We start from the raw sequence: 8,829 nt of genomic DNA, 5'->3' as shown, positions 1-8,829 counted from the left end.
AAAAACCATTTTACTGGGAATTTTTTATGGCAAGTCAGTCAAACCCACTGGTGTGTAGCCTTTAACCTTAGTGAGTGAAATATTAGTGGGATTAGAGCTCTCCTTTTGACATAAGCAAAGATCTATTACATGCTAGATTTCTTTTTTAAACACACTTCCATGAGTCTGAGCCACCTCTCAGTGGTTATTTTTTTCCTCAGAAGAGTTGCTAGTCAGAAGGATGCTACAGCGGTACTCAACTTTTATAAAAAGTTCCGAGAGAGCAGCACTAAGGCAGGGAGAAGTGTTCTGACAAACCCGAGGGGGATGATCTTCTGTGTCCCAAGATAAAAGCTCCTCACAGCAGGGTACTGGGTTCTACTGTGGAAGACAGGCACTTTGTGTCAGTGAAAGAGTTAGCTCTTTGGGGTATGTTCAGGAGGCTGCTACTGAGAAGGAGAAAAAGGGATCTCTTAGTATGCAAAATGGCCTCTGTATAGACCTGCTGGACATTCTTTGGGTTTTGATATCACCAGGAGTTTTCGGCCACTCACATTCTTCTTTCTACCCCTCTCTCCTCTTCTGAGGCTCATTCTCAAGGGAGAAGGGATAGCTCAGTGGTTTGAGCATTGGCCTGCTAAACCCAGGGTTCTGAGCTCAATCCTTGAGGGGGCCACTTAGGGAGCTGGGGCAAAAATCAGTACTTGGTCCTCCTAGTGAAGGCAGGGGGCTGGACTTGATGACGTTTCAGGGTCCCTTCCAGTTCTAGGAAATAGGTATATCTCCAATTATGATTATCCAAGAGCTCTGGAAGTCTGTAGGAACAGTGATCAGTACAAATCCAACATTTTGGACAGGTTGTGTCTCACTGTAGCAGGTGTCTGGTCATATGACTCTCCAGATTTACATCTCCTTGATCGGCTGCTATCACTGTTGGCTATTGTTCTCAGTAAGTTTGTTTTATAATTCAGTTGTATTCATGAGCTTCTGGGACCAGAGCATAAGTGTATGGTGGGCTTGTTCCTTGGAGGCAGAGAGAGTTCTGATCATGGCTCATCTTTGCAGCAGCCAATGATGTGTGTCCACATCTTGTCCAAATATTGGTCAAAGGAATGACTAGCTACATGGGAAACAGCTCACAGTATCCATAAGCAAATCTGACTCCTTTCTTTGTGGCCAATCCTGCAGGGTACTCAAATCCTTTCTCACGCAAAACTCCCATTGGCGGCAGTAGTCATTTAGCCTGGATAAGGACTGCAGGATTCATTTTCAAGGTAAGGAGACTATATGTGGAGCACTAACAACAAAAATGAAATCGCTAGCCAGATTCTGATCTCAATTACAGTGGTTTAAATCTGGCTCCATTAACACCAATGGAAATATTCTTTATTTAAACTAATGTAACTGAGAGCAGAGTCTGGCCACAGCTAAGGTAGACACCAAAATCCATTTTGCACCCAAGCATGAAGTTAACAAGGAAGTTGCAAATGTTCTGGCAGATCAAAAAAAAAGTTTAAGCTTTTTGTATTTAATACATATATCTGCATTCTCAAAACCTCATGAAAAAGAGTATATTATTATGAACCAGATGAGGTAATTAATGTTATCAAAACAGTTTGCAGCCCAAAGAAAATTTGAGCCAAGACCAAAGAGCCTAAAAATATTATCTGACTTAGATAATGTTTCTTTTTAATTTATCTATTGACAGTTGAACTCTTAAAATCTGATCCATCCATTCAAAAGGAGAAGTATGTTATTTTCTATCAGTTTTCAAACTCTTAACTTACGGTTTGTTCATTTGTTCTTGGTCTTCTAACATTTCACTCCAACTCTTACTCTCCCTTCTTTCTATTTGCCTTCTGGAGTTTTTGTTCTCTCCCATATTATTTTTACTTTTGTAACAACCGAACAATCTCTCATTGGGTAATGAGTATTTGTCCATTGTAAATCCTCCCCTTTGAGGTTTTGGGTGAGGGCTTTTTGCCTAAAGACCATGTGTTGGGCCTTTCTAACACCCTAATTTCTCATCGTTCTTTTCTTGTGATTCCCTTACCACATACAGTTCAGATGACAAAGCTAACTTCATACATGCAAATGGATTTTGCACACTGGCTTACTGGCAATGTAATTGTTGTTTGTTCCGCACAATTAAGCGGTCAGGCCTCTGAACTGATCAGAGGCAATTCTTCCTTTCTTGTTTTACTTTTAAAAAGAATGAAATATCTGTAAGTATTGGTGGGCTTCCTTTCATCCATGGGAGTTGAACAATATTACACCATTTTAATGAAGACATGAACACAGAATGATATTTAACTCGGGCCACCTTCCTTGTGCTTACAGCTATTCATGGCCAGATTTCCTTCGTGGGTCACATACATACTCCTTCTAACTTGAGTTTTCTTCCATCGTCCTACCAGCTTCCTATATTCCCCTTGTACCTCTCCTGAATTGTGGATAGTCCCTCTGGTCCCTCCAGGTTCCTTCACAATTGCACTAGCTGTAAGATGCATTTATCATAATTCTAAGTCAACACAAGCCATTTCCAAAAGCATCTGTCTTTACTAATAAAACATACAATGGGGGACCCCTATCAGGAGTGGGGCCCTGGATGCTACAGTAGCAACAAACAACCACAACAAATAGGTGTTATATTTTCCAAGGGAAATGACAAAAGCCTCCTCACATGAGACATCTCAAACTAAAGCTGGAGAAAGCACTGAAAAAAATTATGATAGGAGAAATGTTGTCTCATTAGTGGATGGACAAGGTGACTTCTTCCATGTTTAGTTTGCATGATAGTTATGAGCTGGAAGCTGCTGCAGAAAGAATTATACAAAAGAGATGGGGCTTAATGGTTATATTTTAAAATAAAAGTCAAGCCATATTTTGTTGGCAGTAATAACATGTCATTATGAGTATTATACATGTAAGAAATACACAATCAATGAACTGTGGGGGTTTTCTTTTTTCCAGTGCATTTATATTATTGAAAACAAAAGCTCCCTTCTGAAGCTGAATTCCGATGAATGTCTGAGTTAACACTCATCAAGAAATTCTGTAAAGAAAGAGCTCTACAATGTAAGGACCTTGTCCTGCTAACTCTTATTCATGTAAATTGACCTTTACAGGAATGCTCCCGTTCTATTTAACTGCAGAAGTATATAACATTTTGGAAGGAGACACCAGTTGATACAAAACCCGAGGTGGCCTGGTTGCTGCAGAGCAAATTTATTTACAGCTAACGAGATAGAGTGGTTAGAGTATCAGCTGTTTAGAGCAGTGGGCCCTACATTTCATAATTAGCAGTGAGTGTTACAAAATCATTGCTGAGAATACATTTAGCATGAGAACTGTTTAAAAACAGTCAGTGGATAATATCACTAAAAACAGATTAAGCACTATATTGTCACCTGGAAAATCATGTTTCTGTTACAGTGAAGAGTCAGTTTGGAAGGGGATCTCCACCACAGTTTCAGCCCACGCATACCCCTCTTTTCCATCTTCCCCAACCTGTGCCCCTCACACACAGTCCTTCCCTCCACTGTTCACTCTCCACTTTTCTTCCCATTTAGCGTATCCCATCTTAACTAAATCCATTCCCTCCCCACTGAATATAATGGAACTAATCTGACATTGTTCATTCTGCTTGCGTGTAATACCCCTCACCTCATGCTTGTCTTGTTTGGTTAGATTGTAAGGTAAGGTAATAATTGGAAATATACCAATCTCCTAGAACTGGAAGGGACCTCGAAAGGTCATTGAGTCCAGCCCCCTGCCTTCACTAGCAGGACCAATTTTTGCCCCAGATTCCTAAGTGGCCTCCTCAAGGATTGAACTCACAACCCTGGGTTTAGGAGGCCAATGCTCAAACCACTGAGCTATCCCTCCCCCTAGCTAAGCTTGTGGGGGCAGGAACAGTCTACTACTCTGTACAACACCTGCCACCAGGGGCCCCATTCTTGGTTGGTCCTTAGGTACTTCTGTAATCAACAAGAATAATAAATAACCTAGACCCTAGCAGACATTTGTCTTCTACTTAAACAATAGACTTTTCCATGATTCCGAAATGTCTGCTGAACTGAGATGCTGAACTGATGATGGGAGCTGGTCCCAGGCTACTGGTTGCATGGGCATGTTAGGATGTGTAACCGATTCTGGTCACCACAAGGGCAGACTTTTGTTTTGCCGGTGGGTGATCCTCTCTGCCCCCCATCCCCACCCATGCAAGCACACGGGACACGGTCCGGGCACCAGGGCCCACAAAAGGTTAACCCGGCCCTGTGGGTACTGAGCACCCCCTATTTTTTTCAGTAGGTGTTTGAGCCCCAGAGGATCCATGGAGCCGGAGCCTATGCACGTCACAGTAAATACTAAATGGGCCATGGCGTAATTCCAATTACTTCAGTGGAGTTAAACCAGGGATGATGTTGGACCAATGGGTTTTGTTGGTGACAGCTTAGTTATTGCATCAGAAAATTATATGGAGTCTATTTTAGAACAGTGATGTTGCGGGATACAGTTAGTGTATGTTGGGGGAAACTAGCACAATGGCACCCTAGCCTACGCCCGGCTCTAGCCTGTACCATCAATCCACCGTACGATCATCACCAGATTTACAACGAAGTAAAATGCACGGGCAACTGCCTCACCCTGATTAACTATGATCCACATTGACAGTCCAGGGTACGCCCGTCAGAGACTGGCATGTGGGTGGAGCAGGAGTCAGGAGCCAGGAATCTGAGCCAAGGGGGCAGAGCTGGAGCCCAAGGTCAGATGCCAGAGCTAAAAGGTAAGAGCAGAAATCAGAGCTGAGGGTGAGGACTGGGTTACCCTAGAGCGAGGGAAGACAGGGGCAAGGCTGGGGCCAAGGCGGGAGCGAGCAGACACTGTCACGGCCATGGGCAAATGGTCTGAGCAGCCACTGCTGCCGGGCGTAAGAGCCAGCCTGCTGACTTTTCCAACCAATCAGGTAGCCTACTGCAGGCCAGCTGTGCTCGTTAAGGAGCCTGGGGACTAGCTCTGCAGACCCTGCTTCCAGACTGGCTCTGCTGAAGGCCCTGGTTCCTGACAAAGCCCATTGATTTCAGGGGAGTCATTTCAGATACATGCTGGTACAATAGAGAGCAGAATTTGGCCACCAGTCTTTAAAAGTGTAAAAATCACTAGGGAACAGATCCCGCCTTGCTCTTACATGGTGAGTGAGGGAACGGTGCAAGGAGACTCCCCTTCTCACCTGGTGAAGACTGCATGGGTATGTCTATACGGCATTGTAAACTCAGGTCTGTGGGACCTGTGCTTGTGGACTCTGTTTCCAAGCCAGTGCTTGAGCATCCACACTGCATTGTAAGCCCGGGCTTACAATTGCTGACTTTGGGTCTCACAGCCATGCTAGCACATCCATACTGCACTATGCAGACCTCCTGGCTTGGGACTGCAGTTTGAGCTGCTTCCACACTTCAAAATGACAACGCTTCAACCTGAGGCACAGGGGACTCTGGCTCAGACCCTCCTCTCAGGTGGATCCTAAGATCCAGCTCCGGAGTGCTTGCTGCACCAAGTTAGAAGATGTGCGTGTGGATGGAAGGGAGGATTTGGGCTCAAACCTGAGTCCGAGCTCAAGTTTACAATGCAGTGTAGACCTACCCCAAAATAAGGGCTAGGCAAGATTCCAGTCCCTGCACCTATAGGGGCTGCTCCCTTCCTCGAGCTCTTGGATCCGACAGCAACCCAAAGAGCACGGAGAAGGAAGGGGCATGGCTCGGGCCCCTCTACATGCTGTCCAACAAAGATCTTTTTCCACTAAAGGGAAATATGTTGCACCACATGAAGGAATGTAGGGACTGTGGGCTCCCACTACACAACTGGGAACTCCAGGAGGCATTCTGCCTCCCTGAGAGCTCAGGGCCAGATTTTCAAATGCTCAGCACCCACAACTGGGGCCAGATTTTCTGAAGATCTCAGCTCCGAGGTAGGCTGGATTTTCAGAATTGCTTGGTACCCAGGTGTTCCCATTGTGACACAATGCCAACCAGAGCTGACTCTGCCATGGGGCAGACTATGCAATGAACACAATCTAGAGCTGTGGATGAAAATCTATTTTGCTAATATTTTTTCCTTTGATTTTTAAGTTATTTTGAATTTCCTTTCAAGCTGTTCAAAATACACTTAGCTCTCTTGTTAGTGTGTCGTTATTATCAACTGTCAAAAAGCGCTATTAAATTGAAAATAAATGAATTTTCAAAAACCAAGGTGGGAAAGCCAGGTGGGAAATCTGTTTTGCTTTCATCCTTGTTGTTTTCCTCTTCTTACTAATGCTGCTGATGCTCCCATGTCTTGCCAAAGGCCTGATAAGAGACAGGTTTGCCATGTGATGAGGATTCTCCCAGCTGGGTGACAATGTTTGTTAAGAACGTTCCTTTATTTGAGTGGTTATAATATGTTCCCAGGTGGCATAATCCACCACAGACATTTTTGCAAACATCTGCCTAGGGATTGGAAAGTAATTTTCCCTGTGGGAATTTCATTCAATAACTGCCTCCTGAAGGGTTTCTTGAAGCAGCTGGTACTAGCCAACTACTCTCAGAGATAGGACAGTAGGCTAGATGATCTTACAGGTCTGATCCCATGTGGCAATGCCTATATTCTGCAATGGTAATCAGGAGCTGCAGAAGCAGAGGTTATAAAAATGCAACAAAGTACATAAAGCCCCACTAGAAAGCAGAGAGAAATACTAGAAAACACGTTGACACAGCCAATCTGCTGCCAACATCTCTGTCATCTAGCACTGTGCCCGCAGTCATGACATTTTGTCCTCAAAAATACAGCTAAGGGTCCTGCTATGCCCTCCAGGAGAGAGTATGCATATCTACAACTCAGAAAGGAAATAGCTTCATTATGATGTGTGCACATTTAATGGAGCTATATAAACAACAATAGATAAGGATAAGATTCTGTCACGGATTCCATGACTTTCAAGGACCTCCATGACTTCTGGGGCAGGACCAGAGCAGCTGTGAGCCCTGGCCCATCACCAGAGTGGTGGCCCCTCGCCCACCGCTGGACCAGCGGCCGAGCTTGGGTCAATCCCCTTGGGGCTGGATCAGCAGCTGTCAGACCCTGCAGTGGGGCTGCAGCAGCTTCAAGTCCCGGCTGTGCTCTGTTTGTCCCCCTCTCCCCTAGAATATTTTTTGTAAAAATCAGGGAAAGGTCACGGTGCTTCCATGAATTTTATTTATTGCCTGCAACCTGTCCCTGACTTTTACTAAAAATACCCATGACAGAATCTTAACCTTAAGAATAGATAAATACTATCTTCATTACGTAATAGCTTATAAATGCTTTCAGATCTATACATAAAATCCAGGAGGGCTGCCAGTGAGTAGCATGGATGGGAAAACGCATTCCTAAAATGTTTGACATATGATTTGTATTTAGGAGCTGGTGAGCACGCTGGGTCTACACTTGGAGCTAGCACTGCGGTTCCCAGGTCGCATAGACATCCTTGCGCTGGCTCATTGAGCTAGTGTGCTAAAAGTAGAAGTGTAGCCAGTGTATCCCAGCTGGTGGCAAGCAGCAGCACAAGCTAGCCAGGCCAAGGATGTACCCACAGGGTTCAGGCAGGTTCGTACTCTGCACAGCAAGCCCGTGCTGCTGCTCACAGCCATCTGTAGCTAGGCAACTACTTTTGCGCAAGTATTTCTGTGTGAGGTGGGACTGACAACCCTAGCTCAAAGTGTAGACACCGACTGAAAGGGCTACTTTCCACCTTCCCCCCCACTCACTCTTTACAGACCCCTTTCACAAGTGAATAGATTCTTTTTGCTATTGAACCCATTGTGATGTTGGCAGACCAGGTGCCACCTCATGCCAAGGCCCCGCAGCCTCAACTGTACATTGACAAGTACGCAGCTGGAAACCAGTCTGGCTCACCCGTGTGTTAGTATTGGTTAAATAGGTATTAGATTTATAAAAGTGTTTAGAATTTATAAAATGTTCATAAGTTGCTGCATGAATGACTCTCACTTATAATATCTAAGTCCCATGTTATAAGGTGATATTTAAGTGTTGGCTCTGAAGCTGTAAACCATGGGAGATGCTATTTCCTGCCCAACAAAAGAAGGCCCATAGACACCAGACAAGCCATTGTGGGACATCAGAGGACAAAAGAGTGTGTTGATTGCTCCCCCCACACCCATGAAGAAGAGATGTGCAAAGGGGACTCATCCCATCAGCTTGAACTCTGCGGGAAGGGAATAAAAATCCCTGCCAGGAAGAAATGATCTTTATACCGCTTGGACTTTGAAGGGCAAGGATTACTAAGCAAAAGGTCCTCAGTGCTTGGCCTGGGTAGCCCTAAAGGATATATAAAGCTTGTTTATTATAGAAGCTTCTACCACCTTTAGGAACCTAAGAGTGAAATTCATTTGTGTGTGTATGTTTACCTGCTTTAACCTTGTAAATAAATCTCTTGTTTCTTTTTCTTGGTTAATACAGCTTTAGTTTATTATAGGATTGGCTACAAGCATTGCCTTTGGTGTAATATCTAAAGTGCAATTGACCTAGGATAAGTGACTGGTCCTTTGGTACTGAGAGTAACCTGAATAGTGTTGTGATTTTGGGTGTAAGGGACCATCTATCACAAAGGCAAGGTTGCCTAGGTGGCAAGAAAGTCTGCTGGGGTGCTCCGGTCTATCTGTGACTCCATGTTAAGGCTGTCAGCATGCCTGAGGAGTTCATACTTGATACTTGGTTGGTGAAATCTAAGTATAGAGTTCACAGCCAGTTTGGGGTTTGTGTCCTGCTTCTGAACAGTCTGCCCTGAGGTAGGCACACATGCTCTTGAGCCACTCC

At 44.5% G+C, this 8,829-nt stretch overlaps 1 long non-coding RNA gene across 1 annotated transcript; it reads left to right on the top strand.

Annotated features, from left to right (window-relative positions):
* The first annotated feature begins 1,183 nt into the window (after positions 1-1,183).
* LOC123372398 lies at positions 1,184-8,279 on the top strand. The gene is made up of 4 exons (XR_006580266.1): positions 1,184-1,253; positions 2,953-3,057; positions 4,657-4,768; positions 8,016-8,279. It is a non-coding gene; the product is annotated as an uncharacterized LOC123372398 (long non-coding RNA).
* The last annotated feature ends 550 nt before the right edge of the window (positions 8,280-8,829 follow it).

Source organism: Mauremys mutica, chromosome 6 (assembly GCF_020497125.1).
Source record: "Mauremys mutica isolate MM-2020 ecotype Southern chromosome 6, ASM2049712v1, whole genome shotgun sequence".
Classification (NCBI taxonomy): domain Eukaryota; kingdom Metazoa; phylum Chordata; order Testudines; family Geoemydidae; genus Mauremys; species Mauremys mutica.
The sequence above is the reverse complement of the archived record's forward strand: the minus strand, read 5'-3'. Positions and strand labels throughout refer to the sequence as shown.